Source organism: Lycorma delicatula, chromosome 13, assembly GCF_047948215.1.
Source record: "Lycorma delicatula isolate Av1 chromosome 13, ASM4794821v1, whole genome shotgun sequence".
Taxonomy (NCBI): domain Eukaryota; kingdom Metazoa; phylum Arthropoda; class Insecta; order Hemiptera; family Fulgoridae; genus Lycorma; species Lycorma delicatula.
Genome location: NC_134467.1, coordinates 23,646,511 through 23,673,280, shown reverse-complemented (window position 1 = coordinate 23,673,280; position 26,770 = coordinate 23,646,511). Strand labels below are relative to the sequence as shown.

At 31.4% G+C, this 26,770-nt stretch overlaps 1 protein-coding gene across 3 annotated transcripts in view; it reads left to right on the top strand.

The window, feature by feature from the left end:
• Positions 1–26,770, top strand: part of LOC142334156 (solute carrier family 2, facilitated glucose transporter member 1-like) — a 151,563-nt gene that overhangs the window by 36,822 nt on the left and 87,971 nt on the right. Inside the window, exon 1 of one of the 3 annotated variants that reach the window (XM_075381943.1) lies at positions 21,010–21,260. The exons of the other annotated variants lie outside the window; for them this stretch is intronic. The gene's annotated coding sequence lies outside the window, so the exon portion shown is untranslated. Of the gene's footprint in view, positions 1–21,009; positions 21,261–26,770 lie in introns of those variants that run through there. 3 annotated transcript variants of the gene reach the window in all.

Genomic DNA, 26,770 nt, shown 5'->3' with positions numbered 1-26,770 from the left:
TTTCATCGTATAGTTTAGCAAGCTAAACTGTAATGATTGATTTTTAAGATAATTAACAATTTTTACAGCTTTACATAGAATTTTTTTTGAGATTTTCCAACATATTATTTGTGGCAAGAAGAGGTCTGTGAAGGAAACAGTGCTTCCATTCCGCCTGTGGTGTAAGACGATCTTTTAATTTTTTTTCAGAAATCCACTGTTCTTTCATTTATCGCTTTGAATCATCACTATACACTGAAATACATTTTGCTTAATCAATTTTATACATTTAAAAAAAAAACACATTAAAAAGACATTGTCCTCTTTTATGACCAGGTGTGGATATACAAAACAACATATTTTTTTTGTTTGATCTGACTCTATCCGTGACCGGACAGAACAGAACAGTGAAGAAATAGAACTATGAAAAAGCAGATCAAGGAAAAAACAGAAGATATCATATTTACATTCGTCTAATTTCAATTGATTAAATAAAATACAGTATTTGTTTTTTTGATTATTGAAGGGAATAATTAGAGAAATACTTCAAATGATATGAACGGAACGCAAGAGTGGCGGGAGGTTCAATATTTCTCCCTACAGATCGCAGAGAGCCTGGACAATGCCCCTTGCTGCTGTATCTTTCTATTATCCGACGGGTTTCATGGGTTATTTAGTGGCGGTTATAAATTTTAAGTTTTATTTATGGACGGATTTGGTAATTTGCGTTTTTATCCGTATGGACTATCGTGAAATTTATTTACTGGTTCTGACCGTGATAGACTAAGCTTTTGAGCCTAGTAATCCCGGCGTGATTCCCCTTCAGTCCATCCGCTGAAGTACTTTCGGTACCAGCACCTATGGGCTAGCAGGAGTGCGCCTACCGGAGCTCTAGTTATTTGGAGGGAGAAATGCGCCCCTTTCTTCAGAGGAAGTCGCATGTGCTGACTGAATGAGATTGTGGTCTCTTCGTGGACGGTGTGCGGTGTTGTCTACGTTTTTATAGTTTTAACAAAATTTAGTTGTTGAAACAACTAAATTTCGCGGCCGTACTTTTCGTGCGGTTTCCATTTATAGGCTCCTAAGCCTGGTTTGTCATTTTTTGACTCTCGTACCGCCTCTTTAGAGTGGTTCGTTTAATACGGCATGAGGTCGTTTTCTTATACCCTGTGGAGTACGGACCTCTCGGCAGATGTCCCGGAGATGGCCGTATTCGGACACGGCCGCTCTCCCAAACAGTCTTCGTGCCTGCGCCACCCCCACCTCAGATACGATGTGTAGTCCCGCATCGTAGCGAAGAGTGACGTTTCTGACAAACCACGGTGCTCCAAATACCGTCCGCAACGCCATATTTTGGACGGCTAATTTATTTTGAAGCGTGGAGTTCAGCAATGCTCCCCATGCCGGGTAAGAATATGTTAGAATCGGCAGGACGTATAGCCGAAAAATCAGCAATTTGGTCGCCAGTGGATACGGACTGGCACTGTTCAGTACTGGGTATAGTGAGGCCCTGACGACCTTTGCCCATTGGGTCACATATTTAACATGTTCTCCTAAGGTAAGTTGTTTATCCAGAACTACTCCCAGGTACTTAATTTTTTTCCCAAAGGGGATTTTCTCCTCTGAGATTTCTAGCTTCCTGGCTGGAGCACGTGACTTGTATGTGAATATCACTGCCACCGATTTTTCACCGTTGATCTTGATTCTCCACATATCGAACCACGGCTCTACTAGATCCAGTCGCCTTTGGAGTCTCTCGATCCTCCGACAGCGGCATATCGTTGACGTAGGCTGTGTACAAGAACGACGAAAGCAGTGCTCCTTGGGGGACTCCAGCCCCTATGTCTCTGGTGGAGGAGATTGTTCCCCTTACGCGTACAAAAAATTGTCGGTCTAGTAAATAAGACCGTATCAATTTGACATAGCGACAGTGAATCGTCGTATACACGAGTTTATTTAGCAAGCCACTTTGTCAAAGGCTTGCATCTAGAAAAACAGTTGCAGTTACCGTTTTTCTATTTAGGCCTCCCACAAGGCTGTCGATTATTTGAAATGATAATTAAATTTTCTAATGACGTTTATTTAGGATTCCTGGCATAAAACATGTGTTTAAATAAAGTAAAGAACATATAAATAATATTGTTGTATCTATTTATTATTAAAGTAATTTTGTATTTAATAATTAATATTTATCCCGTAATGACAGAATAGGGAAGAACAAATACCCATTATTTTTTTTATTTTGTCATTTTAGTTCGTTTTTGTATAAATACTAAATTACGGTCTCATGTCTTAAAATATAATCGGTAGTATCATGTCATTGAATCTGATAAAGTTATTCTATTAAAAAAAGCAATATTTCCATTAACTGTATAATTTAAGTTTTTACAGAAAGTTAAAATATCGAACATTAACTTTCATAATTTTTACTAAAGATTTTAATAAATGAGCGATGAGCGATTATTATTATTATTATTATTATTATTATTATTATTATTATTATTTTTTTGATAAACCAATTTTAACATTTTTGCTGCTGACTGGAACTATTTTATGAATGTTTTATAATAATTCCTGACCTCTCGATTATTATTTTTCGATTGTTTAAATCTGAAGATGTGGCTAAACAAAACCACGAAACGTCATTTAATAACATAAACGAAAGGGAAAAAATAAAAAATTGTTCTTTCCGGAATGTTTTTAAAACGAATAGATAAGAGAGAACAGGAGGAGTAATGAAACTTTTTTTTGTACGTGTTTAATAATTAAATATAAACATAAATGCAATAAATAATAATATAAAAATATGTACATAAAAAATTAAGTAATGAATAATAAAAATATACTATTGAAGATTTGTCATTCTGCGTAGAAATATTAACTAAAGTAAATCCTAAGTAAGAAATAAAATCCTAACGTAAAACATTATTTTTTTCTTTTTCTTGTTTAGCCTCCGGGAATTATCTCCCCGTTCAGATATTAGAACATTGATTTTTTTAAATGTAGTAGAAATAACAAAGATGGACCACTGAATGTGAAAATAGGAGGAGAAAAGATTATGGTGGTAGAAGAATTTTGTTATTTGTGAAGTAGAATTACGAAAGATGGACGAAGCAGGAGCGATATAAAATGCCGAATAGTACAAGCTAAACGAGCCTTCGGTCATAAATATAATTTGTTTACATCAAAAATTAATTTAAATGTCAGGAAAAGATTTTTGAAAGTGTATGTTTGGAGTGTCGCTTTATATGGAAGTGAAACTTGGACGATCGGAGTATCTGAATAGAAAAGATTAGAAGCTTTTGAAATGCGGTGCTATAGGAGAATGTTAAAAATCAGATGGGTGGATAAAGTAACAAATGAAGAAGGTATTGGGGCAAATAGATGAAGAAAGAAGCGTTTGGAAAAATATAGTTAAAAGAAGAGATAGACTTCTAGGCCACATACTAAGGTATCCTGGAATAGTCGCTTTAATATTGGAAGGACAGGTAGAAGGAAAAAATTGTGTAGGCTGGCCACGTTTGGAATATGTAAAACAAATTGTTAGGGATGTAGGATGTAGAGGGTATACCGAAATGAAACGACTAGCACTAGATAGGGAATCTTGGAAATCACTGAAGACAAAAAAAAAAGTAGAACAAGAAAGTCTGTTAGTTTCGTAAATATCTCGACACAGGCGCCATCTAACGTGTTTAGTTTTTGTAATTTTTTTTTTTCACGTAACTAATATATATTCTGAATATGAACCAAATCGGTTCATAAATAAAATTTTTCTAAATATCTCGACTCCAGCGCCACCTAGCGGGTCTAAAATAATTCAGAAATCTTAGCAGGCGTACACCCAAGTACACCCAAGTTTCATCGCGATTGGATGAATGATAAAGGAACGCATACGTATTTCACAAAAATATTTATTTTCACGTTAATTAATATATATTCTGAATAAGAGCCAAATCAGACCATAAATTCAATTTTTTTCAAATATATCGACCCCAGTGCCATCTACCGGGTTCAAACTAATTCAGAAACCTTCGCGGGCGTGCGCACAACTTACCAAAATTGTATAGCAATTGGATGAATGGTGTAGGAACGCATACGGGACAAATAAACATTCATTATATATATATATATATATATATATATATATATTAGAGTGGTCCAAATAGGGCAAAATTTTTGTCTAAAAACATGCACCCCCTGATTTAAAAGTACTCTGAAAAACAAAATTTTTGACGCGTTGATGAACCCTTTCCGTTCGAAAAAAGTCATCCCCCACTCCACTTGAATTTTAAAAGGGATTTAACATGGGTTTTAGGTTATTTTCAAGTCGTGACGATATAGCGCTTGCATGTTTCATCACAAAACTTCAAAAATAACGTATATAAGGGTTTTTGGGGCTGAAGAACACGAATTTGAAGTCAAAAACTTATTTTGACACATTGTAACTGTCAAAATCGCTGTCAATCGATTGACAACTAGCGTTCTTATGAAGGAAAATCAATGTTAGACATTACAAACAACGTTAATTAGGGTTTTTGGGGTCGGAGAACACGAATTTGAAGTAAAAAATTCATTTTGGCTAGCTACGCTAGCTCTTTTTGATGAAGACATCTCAACTGAATTAAAACTGAAAATGGTTGAAAAACTAGCAATTTCGGGTGAAACTTACGAATATTTATTATCTGCGACAGATGATGATTGTGATTATGATAAAGAACCTGCTCACACGAAACGCTACGAAACTAAAAATGTTAACGAATTGTTAAACAAAGAAATCGACTTTTTTGTCAACACGGAGTCCTTGAATTTTTTTAAACGATTCGAACTTGCGACTAGCTTTCTAGAAATTGATCCGTGTAAGTGAAGCGAAAACGAAGATTATTTGGCTGCTTTGAATTGTTAAAAATCTAAAGGTCGTCAATGACTGCTCAGAAAGAACGGTTAAGTTTGTGAAAGAATTTAGATGTAAATTCACTAGAGATGAAAGTCAATTGCAATATATACTACAAATTGTAAATGATCATCGCGAAAAACATCCAAATGTATATAATTACATTACATATGTAATGTAATATAATAATAGAAATAGAAATCATAAAATTTTAACAACATTATTTGAATAATTATATACATGACTATAACATTTTTAAAATAAAATGAGAGTTGATCTTTTTGAATCTATCCTTCAGATTTTTTTTAATCGGCAACGATTTCAACAGTTTTAATGTGTCAAAACAATTTTTTCACTTCAAATTTGTGTTCTCCGACCCCAAAAACCGTAATTAACGTTGTTTGTAATGTCTAACATTGATTTTTCTACATAAAAAAGCAAGTTGTCAATTAATTGGCAGCGATTTTGACAGTTTTAACTTGTCAAAATAAGTTTTTAACTTAAAATTCGTGTTCTCCGACCTCGAAAACCCTTATTAACGTTATTTGTAATGTCTAACATTGATTTTTATACATAAAAACGCTAGTTGTCAATCGATTGACAGCGATTTTTTGACAGTTACAATGTGCCAAAATGAGTTTTTTTACTTCAAATTCGTGTTTTCCGACCCCAAAATCCCTTATTGACAATTTTTGTAATGTTGAGCATTGATTTTTTTTTCATAAAAACGCTAGTTGTCAATTGATTGACAGCAATTTTGACAGTTATGATGTGTCAAAATAAGTTTCTGACTTCAAATTCGTGTTCTCCGACACCAAAAACACTTATTAACGTTGTCTGTAATGTCAAACATTGATTTTCCTTCATAAGAACGCTAGTTGTCAATTGATTGACAGCGATTTTGACAGTTACAATGTGTCAAAATAAGTTTTTGACTTCAAATTCGTGTTCTTCAACCCCAAAAACCCTTATATACGTTATTTTTGAAGTTTTGTGATGAAACATGCAAGCGCTATATCGTCACGACTTGAAAATAACGTAAAACCCATGTTAAATCCCTTTTAAAATTCAAGTGGAGTGGGGGATGACTTTTTTCGAACGGAAAGGGTTCATCAACGCGTCAAAAATTTTGTTTTTGAGAGTACTTTTAAATCAGGGGTGCACGTTTTTAGACAAAAATTTTGCCCTATTTGGACCACTCTAATATATATATATATATATATATATATATAAAACAGTAAGAATGGTGAGGTTTTAACTTTGGTTAAACATTCTGGAGGTCATAAAAAGTTACAATTAAAATTTTGTAATGATTTATGGAATAGTTTTTGCAGGTTTTCCAGAACAAAGAAAAAGACGTTTCTTTTTATATAGTAGTTAAAATATTTTTTTTTTTTTTTACTTTTAAAGGGCTATTAGATAGATCAATAAAAGGCACTTATTTTATCATTATTTATAAATTAACTTTACTTGTTATAATTAATATCTTTTAAAAGTTTAGTTATTTATAAATATTTGTTTTTACTATTCTTATCAATTTCTAAGTAATTTTTGGCCTTTCATTCTCAATTAGCTATCTTCTGTTCATTTCTTAGTTTAAATACAATTTTTTTTAATATTTTTTTTTTTTTTTTTTTTTTTTTTTGTTTAGGTATCATAAATTATAATAACTGTCGTTACTTTGCATATTTATCGGTTATACTACCATAAAAATTAAAAGAAACATTTCGGTACTAAAATGCAAATAAATAAATTAAAATTTAATTTTTATGGTAAATTTAAAAATCAGATCAGTCTTTTTTTCTTTATCATCCTCAAATTTTTAGTTCTTTCAAAAATTACAGGAAAATTTTTAAATTTATGATCTCAATATTATAAAAATGATTCAAATAGAATACAATAAAATTTTAGAACGTCTTCTCCTGGTAAAAAATAATAAAGAAATATCCATATAAACGTAGGTTTGGAAAGAAACACTTCGTTAACAACTGTAATTTTTGTGACCCAAATTAAGGATAATTTAGTGATTTTATATGAAAAATGAACTGAAAAATTGAAAAAAAAAAGATCCCAGAGCTGTATTTCTAGTAATTTTGAAGAAATCTCAGTTAAATATAAAATATTGAGATCGAAAAATAAACTATTTTATGAAAATAATTAGATAACTTGTTAAAAAGGTAATAAACAATTAAAAAAATTTGTAAAAGTATTTGATTATAAGTAAAATATTATGAATAAAGTCCACAGATACTAAATACAAACGTAAAAAATTTCAAAATTTATTAAAAACAAAATTAGGTAGATATTCATATGTACACATATATACGAAGCTCGGCTGATAGATGTTGCACACTAGCGTGCTACACGGAGAAAAAAGGTACTATCGAGTTGGTTGACAGTACATTATAGCTAAAATATCCCTCTACAAATCTGCGATAATGCGTTGAAATCCGTTTACCGGTTTTTTTTTCAGTAGCAGTTAAAATGGATTCGAATACGGTCAATATGTCAAAACGGTTAAAACAGCGCGCAGTGATCGAATTTTTAACAGCAAAAAATGTGAATCCTACGAATATTCATCATTTGGAGTACTTTGAATAAGTGGGAGTTAAAATTTCGCGAATGGGAATCTCGTAAAGCGACAACTGAGAACGCATCTCGCAGCGGACGACGACCGGTTTCTGTGACTGACGAAAAACAATGAAAGGAGGTGGATGATTTGCTTCAAAGTGATCGGCGAATCACTCAGCAACGCATTGCTATTCAGTTACGTATATCTAAAGAACGAGTAGGCCATATTATCGAGCGATTGGGTTACCGTAAAACCAGTGCACGATGGGTACCGCGAAAATTGACGGACGAATGTTGCGAATAACTTTTACAGGGCTATCGTGTCGAAGGAAACGACTACCTTTTCAATATTTTGATCGAATATGAGAGTTGGGTACATCATTACGATCCGGAAGAAAAAAGGTAAAGCATGGAATGCAGACATTACGAATCGCCAGAATCTGAAAAATTAAAAACTCAACCCTCGGCGTAGAGACTTCTTTTGAAGGTGTTTTGGGACGCAAAACACGTGTATGTGGCTGAATATCTGGAACATTGAACGATTTTTAACTGAATGGGAGACCTCGCTCTCCCACCCTTTCCGAGTGGGGACTCCTTTGCAGTACCATTGGTGGGAAAACCTAGTCCCGATGGGGGTTCCCCATTAGAGGCAAGGCATAAAGACCGAGTCCCGGCGGGGGGGATCCTTTGGGGTCCCCTCATTAGAGGCATGGCACCTAAAAGATCGAGTCCAAGCTATCTGGCAGGAACTTTGTTCCCGACGAAGTAGTTAAAGGCTATGGCACCCCTCGGAGCCGAGTTTATGTTTAGTTGCGGATCCGGCTCCGGGAGGGCGGGGAAAAATAGGGGGGAATCTCTGTAATAATGTGAAAATAAAATACGTAGGTTTTCAAACACATTTTTAAAATGAAATAAAAGAAAATATATACGAGTATAAACTACATATTCAAACAGTTTTTATTAATCAAAAAGATTATTTATAAGTACTCTGTAATAATTGCAACTGAAACAGCAAGTTTTTTTACTTATATTGTTTTTCTTTCACTTGTAAACAAAATAGTTTTGTATTCTATTAATTCCATTGAATTTCCGATCGAAAACATTTCTTGAAAATTTAAAATAGATATTGTATTATTTAAAGTAATTAATATCAGTCGATATAGCCGTTTATTGTTTGTTGTGTTAATTATTGTCAATATAATTGCACTGTTTAAAGTTCGTTATTGTATGTATTATGAATGTCAAATGCAATTACAATTGTTGATGCAGCGTGTTTTACCCCGTTTTATTGTTAATACGATTTTTCCATCATTGCAAATTTGATTGTTTATAACTCGATAACGTAGATATTAACAGAAAAATAAGTTTCACAATTTTTTTTTTCTAGAAAAAATTTTAATCTAAATCATGCCTCATATGTTTACCTTACTATTTTAATAAAATAAGTTTGATTCAATATGGCGGACAAAAATTAAAAACCCTCCGTATTAACGATTTTTTTTTAACTATGTAGAACCTCTCTTCTTTTTACTTCGAAATACCTCTCACATTTGCTCTATAAAGCCGTTTCATGCTTAAATATCACTCGGTATATATATATACTGGGTGGCGTACGAATTAATCCAACTTTTTGTCTTGTTAAAAAATATTGATTCGCTATGCAGAAAAGTAAAATATAAGGTGTTTACAATATATAACTTTTTTCTTTTTCTTGTTTTAACCTCCGGTAATTACCGTTCAGATAATACTTCAGAGGATGATATATATGAGTGTAAATGAAGTGTAGTCTTTTACAGTCTCAGTTCGACCATTCCTGAGATGTGTGGTTAATTGAAACCCAACCATCAAAGAACACCGGTATCCACGATCTAGTATTCAAATCCGTGTAAAAATAACTGACTTTAATAGGACTTGAACGCTGGAACTCTCGACTTTCAAATCAGCTGAATTTAGGAAGATGCGTTTACCACTAGACCAACCCGGTAGGTTTTACAATATATACCTGGAGATTATGTTCTGCTTATCACATATTCAGTATGACCACCATCACATCTAGCAACAACTTCAACACGAACTCATACGTTATTAATAACTGGACGACACATATCGTCGGTTATCTCGTTGCACGTCTTAATCAACAGCACTCGCAGTTACATCACTGTACGAGGATGTTTAGGAAAATCTTTTCCTTTAAAAATCCCCATAGAAAATAATCACACGGATTCAAATTATGAGTGTTCAGGTGCCAGTTCTTTTTTTCCTGTTTAGCCTCCAGTAATTATCGTTCAGATTATACTTCATGTACGAGTGTAAATGAAGTGTAGTCTTGTACAATCTCAGTTCGATCGTTAGTGAGATGTGTGGTTAATTGAAGCCCAACCACCAAAGAACACCGGTATCCACGATCTAGTATTCAAAACCGTGTAAAAATAACCGACTTTACTAGGACTTGAACGCTGGAACACTCGATTTTCAAATCAGCTGATTTGGGAAGACGCGTTCACCACTAGACCAACCCGTTGGATTCAGGAGCCAGTTCTGTCCCCGCGTAAAACGATTAGGAAAACGGTTTGAAACGAAATTTTCGTTAAAAGTTTCATGGGGAAAGTCTAAAAAAAAACATTAGTTGTGTGCGGTCTGGATCCAACTTGCATGAACCACTCGTTTTCTAATCGAAACCCTTTTGTATTGTAACCCTTTCCCTCCATGACTGGAGGTATTTCTGGAAGGCGTCTTTTGGAAGGGCTTTCGCTGCTCGGTCGTGGCCCTCTCAATGTCAGCAACGGTGTCAAAACGTTTTCCTTTAAGCACAGTTTTAATTTTTGGGAAGAGCCAAAAGTCGCATGGTGCTAAATCCGGTGAGTATGGCGGATGTGGACAGACAGGAACACTTTTTTTCGGCCAAAAACTCGCGAATGAGAAGCGAGGTGTGACACGGCGCGTTGTCGTGGTGAAGAAGGAAGACATTGGTCCATTTTTCTGGTCGCTTTCTTCGTACGTCGTTTCGCTTTGAACGGATCCGTACGAGATGTTAAGGTCTTCCGATAGCTCTCGAATAGTCATTCGCCTGTTTGAACGAACCATTGTTTCCACTTTTTGCACATTTTCAACTGTTTTTGAGGTTACTGGACGTCCCGCACGCTGCTCGTCTTCAAAAGACTCATTTCCGTTTTTAAATCGGTCGTACCACTTGTACACAGTCTTCAAAGTTACCACATTATCGCCGTACATAGATTCTAACATTTCGTGACCTTTGGCACTGTTTTGCAACTTAAAACAAAACTTAATGTTAATGCGTTGTTCAAAATCCACGTTGCGCGACAGACACGATAAACACAACCTCAATCTAGCGGCTCTGGCAGCTGACTGGCAAGCTCGAACGTGTTACAACTTGTCCCTGCCTGTCTCAGTTGATAACACTATTGAACAAATTACAGCATATGGATGTAGCGTCGGCAGTTGCCGCTATAAAAATTCATTCACCGTATTTTTTGATCACACCTCGTATTAATAAATAATTAAAACGTATCTTAAGAAAATTTAATGTTGCCTACATGAAAATTAAAATAATCTGTGAATTTATTAATAATTAGGCAAGATATTTTTTGAATATTTAAATTTTTACTCTGACAAGTAAAACAAATTGTTAGGGATGTAGGATGTAAGGGGTATACCGAAATGAAACGACCAGCACTAGATAGGGAATCTTGGAGAGCTGCATTAAACCAGTCAAATGACTGAAGACAAAAAAAAAACTCCGACAAATGAAAGTTTTATAAGGTTATAAATTCCTTAATAATTTAGGTAGAATAAGAGTAAAAATATGGTATATAATTTTACTTGTTTTTTTTTTCTTACACAAATGTTTATTAATAACCTTTTCAATCTATGTTTATTATATTTTATTCTATCAGTTATTCGATATGTATTTATTTCATCTGTTGATTATTTTTCTTGGAATTTTAGTTATTTAATAATTTTTTTTATATGAGTCATTTAACATTAAATTAGTTATTGTATAAAATAATTACTGCGTTTCAAATTTATGATTCAGTAATATAATATACCTATTGAATCGATATTATAAAATAATTGAATTCCAAATTAAAAAAAATAATACCATTTTTTAAATTGAACGTAAAAAAAAAATTTGTTGTAATTAATATTTTACTTCGGTAATATTATTATTCTTTCTTATTTTGCAATTTTTTTTATCCGTTTTTTGTGCAGAAAACATATTTTTTTATTTTTAAACTCTCTGTTTCGTGTATATATATATATATATATATATATATATAAAAATGTTAAGTTCGTTTGTGTACGGCTTCAAAAACTCAAAATGTTCTGCACCGATTGAGCTCAAATTTTAGCACGATATATAACCCGCATCAAAGATTGTTTTCATCTATTTTTAATAAATCGATCTATCTATTTTTAATTTGGAAATGTAAACAAAGGAAAACCAATCAGATCAATGCAAGATGGCCGCTGTCAAACACAACGACCAATCACAAAGAGTCCGTATGGCCGTTACCAATGCAAACAAAATCACAACTGATTAAGTAACAAATTTCTTTGAATTATATTTAACAGCTAAAACATCTGTATTTTATTAAAAAAAAAAACAAAAAAAAACACCAAAACAAAAAGAAAAGCCACCAAGAAGGATGACTTACAGTAAATAAATTAAAACACCTAAATTTCTTATAGCCCAGATAGACTTAAGACTATTCAAACAAAAAAAGTCGAAATAACCAAATACACAGAAAATAATATTCCTACATAATGACCAAAAAATCCCTTTTTAGGTTATTTTTTTACATATATATGACCAAACAATCGTTTTTTGGTCATTTAGCGTTCTTTGCTATGTAAAAGCAAAGAACAAAATTCACAAATAGTAACACTGAAACCACACAACTAAGTATTCGTTTTTTTGTTGTTTTTTCTAACCTCTTAGTTTATGTATACTAAACTATGCGATACAATTGGTTGCTTTTTAAAATTGAAAGTAACCGGTATGAAGAAAATAAAACAAAATACAATACAAAGGAAATAAAAGATAAAATCAAATTAAAGGTACCATATCTGTCTATATAAAGATAAGTCATAAATACAGGAAGCAAGTTAAACTTACTGCCAAAAATATATAAAATTAAACAAAACATCCGGATAATCAGGAAGTACGGAAAAATGAAGTTATAAATTATCAATTTATCTGTGTACAAATATAGTAGTTTTGTATATGTATATGTGCACGCGCGTGTATGTGTGTAAAAGTGTAAATACACGTTCAAATCCTTATGACATTGTTCAATTAACACGTTACTGTATATTAATATAATTAATATTTTATAACACGTATCATTTAAAACAAAAGTAATCATAGCCAAAAACATTTCGATTTATATCGATAGTATATTTATTATAAATAATATTATCGATATTCTTTATTAAAATAATAATAATACCGGAAGTAATTTTGTGGTTTTTTTTTAATAATTATTTTAAATTATTTTTATTTTCACGGCCGATGATAGATGATGCATTAAAACCGATATATTTTTGCTTATTTTTTATTTATTTATTTATTTAAAAAATATTAAAGTCGCGTACCATTATAAAAAAAAAAAAAACAATTGACAATTTAGTAATTTTAATTATTTATTTTATGAATGTAACTTCTAATTAATTAATATTTCTATTTAGAAAAAAAGTAATTATTAATTTTATAAGTATACCATAATTTGTCATTGATCAGGTAAAAAAAGGCAAAAGTAAACTAAAAAAAAATTATTTTTATTTATTATTATTATTTTTAAATACTTTCAAATTCATAAATTTTATTTCCTGTTGTTATTTGTTTTTTTATTTCCATGTTTTGAAGGAAATAATATCTGAGAAATTTAAAAAAAATAAAACGAAATTTTTGCAATGCGACTTTATTTATTATAAATTTTCAAAATAATTTCCACAGTACATTATAAATTGATTTATCTTTCAAACCTTTTAGGTACATTTAATAAGAAAATTATCTATTGTTGTGGGTACTCTGATTTGACCTCCGGAAAATTTCGACATATCTTCGCGATTCACATTCCCCAGACTTCAAAACCACCGTCAGTTCAAAAATTTATATATATATTTCACTTTCTTGTGGATACGATAACTGCCATAATTTTGCACCAATCACTTTCAGATTATTCCTTAAAAATACCTCGTCCCAAAATCTCAGTCTAGTTCGTTAATGGGAAAAATCGGACCATGGAGGTGGAAGTGGGAGGGAATTTTCGAAAAAAAAAAACAATATATCGCTATAACGTTCTTATTAAGTAAAATATAAAATTCGTTTAAAGTTTCTACTATTCTTTGGATAAGGGTCTAAAACCTATTTAAGTAAAATTTTTTGATATCACCAACCATTGGCCCAGAGGGTGGAAAAATGGGGTTTTGAAGACAAAAAACATATCTCCCTTAACAAGCACAGTGTCGAAATATAATTTGTTTACATCAAAAATTAATTTAAATGTGAGGAAAAGATTTTTGAAAGTGTATGTTTGGAGTGTCGCTTTATATGGAAGTGAAACTTGGACGATCGGAGTATCTGAGAAGAAAAGATTAGAAGCTTTTGAAATGCGGTGCTATAGGAGAATGTTAAAAATCAGACGGGTGGATAAAGTGACAAATGAAGAGGTATTGCGGCAAATAGATGAAGAAAGAAGCATTTGGAAAAATATAGTTAAAAGACGAGATAGGCCACATAATAAGGCATCCTGGAATAGTCGCTTTAATATTGGAAGGACAGGTAGAAGGGAAAAATTGTGTAGGTTGGCCACGTAAATATGTAAAACAAATTGTTAGGGATGTAGGATTTAGAGGGTATACTGAAATGAAACGACTAGCACTAGATAAGGAATCTTGGAGAGCTGCATCAAACCAGTGAAATGACTGAAGACAAAAAAAAAATGTCGAATCGGTTTAAGTGTACGATAGTCCTCTAAACATTACCTAAAACATTGATTCCCAAAGTGGTCCAGGTGAACCCCCAGGGGTCCACGGGAGACTCGACGGGGGTCTACGTTGGCGTGAAAAAAAAAATGGGGGTTCACAATTCGTAAGCGAAATTGGAGGAAATATGGCAGAAATGTAGCTGCAGGGGATCCACCGGAACCAGCAAAATTTTGAAAGTGGTCTGTGAGTAAATAAGTTTGGGAACCTCTGACCTAAAACGTTTGTCTGAAACAATTTTTGATATGACCAACCCTTACGGCAAGGGATGACCAAAAATTTTGCTGGAATTGTAAGAAAATGGGGCTTGTCGTTTGATAAAATGTGAAATTTTTTTTCACATGCATCCATTGTCGTATTGAGTAAATTTGATGTGTTTCTTGCAACGTACACACTTACGAAAAAAAATCCCTTTTGTCACGCCGGAAGGCGGAGGTAGATTTCACCGGTGCTAAATAGGGGATAAAAAAGATTTCCACCTTAAAATTAAGAAAAACTTCAACTTGCTACATATCTCAAACTTGGTTCGTATTCAGTTTAACCGAATAAATAATAAAATGTTAATAAGATAATATTTTTTTAGTATTATTAGGTAATAAATAAATAAAATATCCGCTTAAATACAATATAGTCCAACGGTTCTTAATTAAAATTTTTATGTACACAGAAACAAATACGTAATTAGTTTGTATTAATTACCTTCTCTTTCGCCCTTCCGGTGTATTTTTTGGCAGATTTGGCAATCAAAAAGCCCTTGCTTTCCGCCATCTTCTGATCGCTACTGAAAAAACAACTAAACCGCTTTCATATTCCTTCCACCGACGAAACTAGAAAAGGGAACGAGCAAGGAACGTTCTATATACACGCGGAGTAAAAAAAAAACTATATTCCACCAACACGCCGTGGTCAGCACTGCAGGAACGGCAGTGCTTTCTCTCCCTCGCAGCGTTGCGTGTAGCTTTCTATCTGCGCATGCGCAGAACAGCTAAACACGACACAGCTGGAACTGTGAAGAGTGCAGTTCCATATAAAGAGCTTTGAATCCTTTTCTTGAACAGGGGGATGGCTGTTAATATTCAGTTTAAGGATTGTATATTGTACAAGTATAAAGAAAAAATTAAAGAAAAAAAGGACTCTTCGATATATTAAATATTATCGATAATATCAAGTGGAAATAGGAGGTGCTGCAGTTCTACAGTGCCTATAAGCGAGCCGTCACTGTTCATATGATAACCGTAAATTTTAATTTTATTTTATTATTCATGTTACATATTTCTTCCTAAAGGTTACATTTCTTTCATTATTAAGTTTTAATCTTATTGCTATATCAGTTTTAATTTTATTTTATTAATATTTTAATATCAAAGAATGGGTTTTTTTGTTATTTTTTGATCCGAGCGATGATAACGCGAAAGCGTTTTTCGCTTCCCTCTCAAAAAAAAAAATTGAACCCTAACTAACAAATTATATCGGTATCCACTGTCGAGTATTCAAATCTGTATAAAAGCAAATATTTTTTACTAGGATTTGAACCTAAGAAACCTTCTACTATGGAATATAAAGGATAAGAATGCATTATATTTTTTTAAAAATTATTATTACAATGATATTAATATTAATAAAAAAAACTATAATAATAATAATACAAATTAAATGGCTTAGTCAAAAATTTGAAACTTCATAGAGTAGTAATTTTATAACTATAGATCCGCTCTTGTTTTTACTTCCTTGTACGAAGTAAAGGAAGTATTGTAATCGCGAAAAATTTCAGATTTCATCGGAAATATCCATTTTGACCATCCCTAAATCCATTTTGGCTAGTTTCGGCGTGACGTCTATACTTACGTATGTATCTCACATAACTCAAAAACGATTAGCCATTGTTGAAATTTTAAATTTTGATGTTGAAATTTTAGATTTAGGACTCTTGTAACATCTTCCCGAAGGAAGATGCACATTCCCAAAGGTGTCAAAAAAGCCCAAAATCCAAAATATTTGGATTTTGGACTTTTTCTTAACTGCAGTAATAAGCCCTCATTGAGAGAATTTTAACGATGTATCATAAGTGGACTTATTTTCATTAGTTCCAGAGTTAAAGCCAATTAAAATTTTAATTTATAAAATTTTTGGATCTTACAAGGGGGGAAGGCACATCGGTTCGAATCCGACTTCATCTCCTTTTTCTGTAACTTTTTTTTTTTAATTTAATTTATTGATAATTCTTAACCTCCGATTGCAAAAAGAATTTTACAATAAATAATAATTCAATAATAACATTAAAAAAAAAATGAAAAAATATCAGAAGGTATTAATGAAATAAAATTTTATGTACTTTTCATTTAAAAAAAATAATGTGTATACATACTTTAATAGGCGTATTAAGAAGTCATGTGGTGTCCGCATTAGATTTTTTTTTAAACGGTTATAAGCTTGCACGCATGTACTGAACTTAATATAAAGTGGGGTTATGTTTGTCAAAATTTGAAGAAAATTAACCTCCCAATACTTCTTCCCATCCCTTGGGGAGATTGACCCGGAAAATTTAACCAAAAAATTCCCCTCTATATATATATATATATATATATATATATATATAAATATATATTCTAGCTCTACCCGCCACGCTTCGCTGTGGCACATTGTGGTTGTTGCATGGATGAGAAATGAGAAACAAAACAAAGCATACGTTTCATAGAAGTTTAATTTTGCAATACTTGTGGATATACAATATTTTTTTTGTTTTTCCACTGTCTGTTTAGATATAAAACTATCTGGTTTGCCGACTCGGGAACACGCAACATACAGTTGTCCATGTGAGAAGCAATCCGCATCTAAATCTAAACCACACAATTCTAAAGATTGACCTTGAGCTTTATCGATTGTGATTGCAAATGCTAATCGAATTGGGAATTGCAATCTTTTAAATTAAAATGGTGTGTCGGTCGGGATCGTGGGTAATCGAGGAATGAGGACACCTTCAACTTTGAAAGGCCCCGTTAAAATCGTTGCTTCCACTACGTTATTCATCAATTTCTTAACTGCAATTCGCGTGCCGTTGCAGAGTTTTGGCTGATTAATATTCCGCAACAGGATAATTGTCATTTTTTGATCGAACCGTTGCTAGAATCAATCTAATGAGGAATGTTTTCCCAATTCCTCCTGGCGCATCCAAGAAGAAGATCCCCCCAACTCCGTCATTTATCATTTGCATTATGCGATCGTAAATGCCTTTCTTTTCACGCGTTGGTTTGGGAATGTTTGATCGGACATATGACTGAAGATCACCAATGTTGTAACTCTGTTCACGGCGTAAATCCACATCAAATGAAGCAATCGCAGCTCGGGTGGGTGCTGGTATTCCCAATCGACTAAGAACTTTATTTGCAATAGCCAAGCACTTGTCTTCAATATTTATCAATGCCTTCTGTAAATTCCACGGTCATACTGGTATTTTCTAGGCGTACTCTATGCAAAATATCCTCAGCCATATGCGATCGATATCTTTCCCATAACTCTGTGGGAGATGAAGTGAAGCAAGCGGTCAATATAATTGCGAATAATGCGCGAATTTGGTTTGGATCTGCAGCGTTGCACGCGTCATTAATACATATATCCCACTGTTAGTCGTTTTCTAATAAATTCAGAGCTTGGTGAAAGGCGCAGCTCAATCACGACACGATCACACAAAAGTACCTCGATTAAAGTGAATATTTAATTGAGATTGTATAATAATCTGAATCAGATGCAAGTGGATACGTTTTTTTTTTTTTTTTTGTAAATAAACAATGTAATTGGGAACAGGTATTGTTTCACATATGTGACTGCGGTTGTCGTTAGCTTGTATGGCGAGTGTTCCCCTCGCTTTCGGCAGATGGCGCGGTCACTGGTACACAGCTGACCGTTAAAAAAACTGTTTTCTCGAGGTCGCGGGTATGTGACTGATGCGAAAAATAGATAAAAACAATCTTTGATGAGGGTTATATATCGTGCTAAAATTTGAGCTCAATCGGTGTAGAACATTTTAAGTTTTTGAAGCTGTACACAAACGAACTTAACATTTATATATATATACATCAGTGTCTTTAAAAAATTTCATCAAAACCGGTTTATCCAGTTAAAAGTTATTAAGCTTCGAACACGCTAACATATGTACTCACTTACATTACTCCCCACTTTTTTTTGGTTTTGGAGGGTTCCTGGCTCGTGAAATATCGATAAATGGAAAAAACCCGTATCCTATTTTTGATTGATTACCATATTTTCCTTTGTTGTTACATAACTCCTAAAACTATGAAGCCAGGAAAGTCAAAATATATTGAATTAACATGTAAAAAAAAATAATTTTAATTATCAGTTCTTTGAAAATTTTGATTAAACATTTTAAAGAAAAATATTAAAAAAACTTAAGGATTTTTACTTCCTTGTACGAATTCGTAAAAAATTTCGGTTTTCAGATTTCAACGGAAATATCCATTTTGACCATACCTGAATCCTTTTTCAATAGTTTCGGCGTGATGTCTGTACATATAAGTATGTATCTCGCATAACTCAAAAACTATTAACTGTAGAATGTTGAAATTTTGAATTTAGGACTGTTGTAACATCTAGTTGTGCAATTTTGATTGCAATCGACTCGACCAGAAGTATCCAAAAAAAAGCCCAACATCCAAAACATTTGGATTTTTTCTTAACTGAAATAATAAAAGGCCTTCGTTGAGAGCTTTTCAACTATATATCATAACTGGTACTTATTTTTTATTGGTTCCAGAGTTATAGACAAATAAAATTTTAATTAATGAAATATTTGGATCTTACAAGGGAGGAAGGGACATCGATTCAAATCAGACTTCATCTCTTTTTTTTTTTTTAATTTAAATATTAAAAAAATGTAGTAGAAATAACAAAGAGGTCCATCTTTGTTATTTCTACTAGGATTTAGAAGAAACAATGAACGGCATAGATGAAGTCCTACACAAGAACTACCGCATGAAAATAAACAAGAACAAAACGAAAGTAATGAAATGTATTAGAAATAACGAAGATGGACCACTGAATGTGAAAATAGGAGGAGAAAAGATTATGGAAGTAGAAGAATTTTGTTATTTGGGAAGTAGAATTACTAAAGATGGACGAAGCAGGAGCGATATAAAATGCCGAATAGCACAAGCGAAACGAGCCTTCAGTCATAAATATAATTTGTTTACATCAAAAATTAATTTAAATGTCAAAAAAAGATTTTTGAAAGGGTATGTTTGGAGTGTCGCTTTATATGGAAGTGGAACTTGGACGATCGGAGTATCTGAGAAGAAAAGATTAGAAGCTTTTGAAATGCGGTGCTATAGGAGAATGTTAAAAATCAGACGGGTGGATAAAGTGACAAATGAAGAGGTATTGCGGCAAATAGATGAAGAAAGAAGCATTTGGAAAAATATAGTTAAAAGAAGAGACAGACTTATAGGCCACATACTAAGGCATCCTGGAATAATCGCTTTAATATTGGAAGGACAGGTAGAAGGAAAAAATTGTGTAGGCAGGCCACGTTTGGAATATGTAAAACAAATTGTTAGGGATGTAGGATGTAGAGGGTATACTGAAATGAAACGACTAGCACTAGATAGGGAATCTTAGAGAGCTGCATCAAACCAGTCAAATGACTGAAGACAAAAAAAAAATTTAAATATATTGATTTATTAATAATTATTAACCTCTAATTGTAAAAAAAAAATTTACAATAAATAATAATTCAACAATAAAAGAAAATATCATATATTATTAATGAAATAAAATTTTAAGTACTTTTAAAAATGTGTATATGTAATGTGTATAGGCGTACAAGGAAGTTATGTGGTGTCATATATATGAACATAATTTTTAATTTGAATATATTTTTAAAAGTTATATATCATTGTGATTTACGTAGTATTGTGGTAGCATATTTGACTTTCAATCAGAAAGTTCTCGGTTTGAATCCCAGTTAAGATTTTTACTTTTTTTTTACACCAGAAAAATTTTAATTCTGTCATTATAAAAAAAAAAAGTTAGATATTATCTGTATGTAGACGTAGATTTACTAATTATCATTGAAGAAAGAAAACGATATATAAATCTGATACATTTTTGTAATTAACTAGTATTTATAATTAATTTTATTTTCCCATACAGTTTATTCGTGATGTTTGTATATGTGTGCACGTTCACGCGCGTGGTTTTAATAAGAATGCGTTATTTCTTTCCCGCCTTGGAATCATCTGTTATCATATTATGTGATGTGTACACAAGTTCCCGTCATGATGTATATCTTTTCATTACTTACCTACCCCCACTCTTCTACAGTACAACCCTTCTCGATCACCTCCTACTGTTTCCCCTTAATACCCCTTCTTCTCCTTCGCCACGCATCTAATTTAATATGTACTATACATTGTATAAAACATATATATAACACCCTCCCCACTACTATATTTGTAAACTGTGGACTTCTCTGTATTCCAGCAGCGCAACACGGATAACGAATTTACATAGCGCTTTAAAACAGCTCGGCTGTCAGTTTTTCATGACAGTTTAACTGTTGTTAACATTGTGTCAAATTGGACTCGTCTTATGTTTTAAGTTATATAAACTGTTTTGTTTCTTAATTATTATTATTTTTATTTTTATTATGTTGTGATTGGTCATTTAAAATCGCGCGGTTTTTTGTTTTAATTTGAAATCTTATTTTATTTAGTGTATTTTAAATATTTATTGTTTATGTGTTTTGTTCTTATTTATTATTACGTGCTAATCTAATATTATAACAAGAAAAACTTTATACGTAAGTATTTATTGATATTTTTTTTTTTAGAAATTATTTTTATTTATATTTATATAAAATAGGGTTTATTAGATGATTTATGAATTGTTACAGGGGTTTATTTATTTTTCTCTTATCGAATGTAAAAATGTGTATTTAATGGGTGGGAATATATATATATATATATATATATATATATATATATATATATATATATATATATATATATATATATATATATATATATATATATTACACCATTACGTAGTAAGAGAATTTTTTTTCATTCATTAAACGTTACTTTTGTTAAACCTTAATCAAACTTTTAAAATTTAAAGAATTGAAAAAAAATTTGTACAATTTTGCATTTTTCTTTTAAATCTTTTTCTTTTTAATATTTAATTATATTTATATTATTTTCATTTACATAGAGTTCATTTAAAAAAGAAGTTGTCAAAATTTCAGTAGTCAGTATCAAAATTTCCAATAAAATATTTTTGATTCTAGATCAGTGTTTCTTAACTTTTTAAGTGAACCGCACCCCTTTAAATCTTTCATTTTCCTGTTTAGCCTCCGGTAACTACCGTTTAGATAATTCATCAGAGGATGAAATGTATGAGTATAAATGAAGTGTTAGTCTTGTACATTCTCAGTTCGACCGTTCCTGAGATGTGTGGTTAATTGAAACCCAACCACCAAAGAATACCGGTATCCACGATCTAGTATTCAAATCCGTGTAAAAATATCAGGCTTTATTAGGACTTGAACGCTGTAACTCTCGACTTCCAAATCAGCTGATTTGGGAAGACGCGTTAACCACTAGACCAACCCGGTGGGTTACCCCTGTAAATCTGAAAAAAGATCTCCGCATCCCATTAAAAAATACATTTCGATTTTTAGGTTTAGAAAAACACGTTTTTTTGTGAAATTTATTGTTTATTTTTTTAAAAAATATAAATTTTTTATAACAATATTATTTTTCTTATTGACTATACAAAAAACAATTGATGTCATCGAAAATTCAAATACTACTTTACATATATCGCAAAAATAATATATGTATATTTTTAGAGGCTTCTTCCGCATCCCCACGGGTGCGGGCACCCCCCGGTTAAGAACCACTGTTCTAGAGGGTGGTTAATTAATTAATCCTCCTCAGTGTCGGTTAAGGGAAAATTTAAGAAAATTCTATTTAAAAAAAGTGATCCTTAATAACATAAAGATTAATTTATAATAGAATTTTTGAAAAATATTAAAAAATAATATATTTTGTTTACGCAAGTAATGAAAAAAATTAATTTTTCATTTTGTATTCGGAATATTATTTACTTGTCAAAACTACTTTAATTTTTATAGCCCTTTAAGTGTTGAAGAAAAATACTACTTTTTTTTATAAAAAAAATGTGATGTGGGGGCCATATGACTCCTTTTATTCCTATTAAATTACATATACACATTTTTTTTTTAAATTAAAAATACGTAAAATTTTGTTTCATTAATAACTTCTGATATTTCCTCATATATATATATATATATATATATATATATATATATATTTTATGGTGTTATGAATAATTATTTATCATAATTTATTTTTTACAATCATAGGTTAATAAATTAATAAATCAATATATTTAAATTATAAAAAGTGAAATCGGATTCGATCCAAATATTTCATTAATTAAAATTTTATTCGACTATAACTCTGCACTCAATAAAAATAAGTATCGCTTATCATATATAGTTGAAATGTACTCAATTAGGACTTATTACTGGAGTTAAGAAAAAGTCCAAAATCTAATTTTTATTTTTGTATTTTATGCTTTTTTGAACTTTTTTGGTCCAGTCGATTGCAATCAAAAAAGGAGGTGCACAAGTAGCTGTTATAACAGTCCTAAATCCAAAATTTCAATCCAAAAATAAATCAAAAATTTCGTTTTTGAGTTATGCGAGATTCATACGTACGTACGTAAAAACATCACGCCGAAATTAGTCAAAATAGATTCAAGGATAGTCAAAAAGTATATTTCCGTTGATATCTGAAAACCGAAATTTTTCGCGATCACAATACTACCTTTACTTAGTACAAGGAAGTAAAAACAGAATATTTATATTTTTTGAGGTTGTAAATAAATTTTAAGAAAGATTTTTATAAAAATATTCATTTATTGGTTAAATTCAACAAATTTTCATAAGTAAAATTTTCTCTAAATCTTACGTCGTCTTCAACAAAAGCTAAAATATTAATAAATAAACCTTTTTTTTGGATTTTATGTTTGAGGTCTATAATTTTTTTAAATTATAGACATTTCCTGATAGCTTTATATGTCAAATATAAATTTTCAAAAAAATTTGAAAGATTCCAACCCAGATTTAGGTTAAGGAGAATGAGGAATGAAGTGGTTTCCCGATAATTTTTTTCATCAATTTAACTTTTCTTAATATGTTTTACTCATGATAATAAAGAAGAAATATCTTATAAATATAGTTCAGAAACGCTTCTTTAATTAATGTTGGCTGGCGAAATATTTCTACGCCTTCCGTAAAATTAATCCAATTTTAAAATTAAGTTAATTAATTGTTTATTTTTGTAAAGTATTTAATTTTTTTGTTTTGTAAAATTGAAATTTTTTTTTTGTTTTAATACCGAATTTAAATATGCCCAAATTTGATATATTTTGTTTTTAATAAACTTCTAAATTCTTACGTTTGTATTTTTGGTTTCTGTGGATTTTAATCCTTAGAAACAAATTGTATAAAAAATTTGTTTATCATTTTTACGTGCTTATTATCCATTTGACTAAGTTATTTTACGCCAAACATAAAATATTATCTTTTTCGAAATTTTTTGTCTTTTACCCAAGATTTCACGATAACTACTAAAAATATAGTTGTTAAATTAATTTTTTTTTCCAATTTTCAAATTAAATTTCGTATAAAACCACTTAATTTTACCCGAAGGTGCAGAAATCAGGGTGAAAAATTTCATCAGCCGACATTCGCTAAAGAAGTGTTTCCGAAGTTATGTTTATATGAATTTTCTTCTTTATTTTTATCAGTAAAACATCTCTTGAAAGTTTTTTACATTCTTTGGTGAATCATTCTGTATAAGCATCATTACTCTCATAGAAATCTATTCCAATATTTTAATAGTATAAACCAAAATATTATTGCTGTTATTTTCGGTGGAGAAATAATGAACTATTATTAGGTAAATTTCATAAGAAAGCTACCTATTGTAATGGGTACCATGATTCGATTTCTTCTCGTTACACATCCACCAGACCCCAAAACTACATTCAGTTCATATATTTCACTTTCTTGTAGACATGATAACTGCCTTAATTTTGCATCAATCACTTTCAAATCGTTCCTTAAAAATAACTGTTCCAAAATCTCGGTAGAGTTCGTTAATGGCCAAAATCGGACCATGGAGGTGGAAATGGGAGGGTTTTTTCAAAAAAACAAAATATCACTATAACTTTCTTATTAATTAAAATATCTAATTCGTTTAAAGTTCATAATATTCTTCGGATAAGGGCCTAAAATTTATGTAAGTAAAGTTTTTTGATATCACCAACCATTGGCCCAGGGAGTGAAAAGACTGGGGTTGCAAAGATAAAAAAATCATACCTTCCTTAATAGCCACAGTATGGAATCGTTAGGCACAGTTTAGGCAAAGTTTAAAGTGGTCATTAGTCCTCTTAACATTACCTAAAACCTTTGTCTGAAAAAATTTTTGATATGACCAATTTTTACGGCAAAGGATAACCAAAATATTGCTGCAATTGTAAGATGATAGGGCTTGTCGTTTGCTAAACATATGAATTTTTTTTTTCACATGCAACCATTGTCTTATTGAGTAAATTTAGAAGTTTTCTTAACTTTAAGGTGGAAATCTTTTTTATCCTCCTACTTTTTTTTCTTTTTCCTGTTTAGCCTCCGGTAACTACCGTTTAGATAATTCTTCAGAGGATGATATGTAGTAGTGTAAATGAAGTGTAGTCTTGTACATTCTCAGTTCGACCATTTCTGAGATGTGTAGTTAATTGAAACCCAACCACCAAAGAACACCGGTATCCACGATCTAGTATTCAAATCCGTGTAAAAATAACTGGCTTTACTAGGACTTGAACGCGGGAACTCTCGACTTCCAAATCAGCTGATTTGGGAAGAAGCGTTCACCACTAGACCAACCTGGTGGGTTTTTATCCTCCTACTTATCACCGGTGAAATCTACCTCCGCCTTTCGGCGTGCCGAAAAAGATTTTACAGTAAGAGAATTGGCCTCGATAAAAAGATTTTCAAATGTTGGATCTGTTATATGTTAATAGCGTTTATCTTTTTTTTTTTTAACCACGGAAATTCTAGGTTTACGATAAAAAAAATATATAACACCCGTCAATGTCGTATTTCCTATGATGAAATTTTTATTTATTTATTTATTTAAGCTATTTCCGGTAATTATAGGTGTACGCCCAGTTAAAATTACCGTACTTCTGATTTTCGTCGCTTATAAAAAATTTCAAGCTTGAACCGGAATACTAACCCAGAATTAAAAGGTAAAAATATTACCACTCTACTACGGTACTTTGTTTAAACAATAAACTAGTCTACTAGGTCGATAACACAGATTTTTTTAAATATTTATAAGTCGTTATATTTTTTTTCAAAATAATCATTTTATTTATTTTATAACCCTTTGTAATAACAAATTAAACGGAAATGATTTTATTTATATACAGCAGAATAAAAAAAAAATGCTAATTTATATTTGATCTATTTTTTTTTTTTAGTATGATAAAAGGGAAGATGATATCGCTTATACCTTGAGTTTTTTTTTTAATTTTTGATTGATTTCAAAAAAAGAGGGTTTCCAATTTGACTCGTACATATTTTTGTTTTATATTTATTTTGAAGCCTTATTTTTCACCAAATGAAGCGATTGGTTTTGTTTTTTTACGTAACTTCCTCCCCCTCCCCACGGCTTGTATTTTTAAGTATAACTTTTTCTAAATAAAAAATTTTACTGTTTTTAAATAAAATTACAGTTAAAAAAAATAATGATATAAATTTTCGAATTTCAGTTTCTTTTTTTTTCTCTTCAGTCATTTTATTGGTTTGATGTAGCTCTCCAGGATTCCCTATCTAGTGCTAATCGTTTCATTTAGGTATACCCCCTATATCCTACCATCCCTAACAATTTGTTTTACATATTCCAAACGTTGCCTCCCTACACATTTTTTTTTCCTTTTGCATGTCCTTCCAATATTAAAGCGACTATTCCAGGATGCCTTAATATGTGGTCTATAAATCTGTCTCTTTTTTTTTTAGCTAAATTTTTCCAAATGCTTCTTTCTTCATCTATTTTCCGCAATATCTCTTCATTTGTCACTTTATCCACCCATCTGATTTTTAACATTCTCCTGTAGCACCATATTTCAAAAGCTAAAAAAAAATAAACATTTTTTCCCCCATTTTAACCCTTTAAACTCGTAATTTCAAAAAATCCTTTCTTAGTGTGTAAGAAA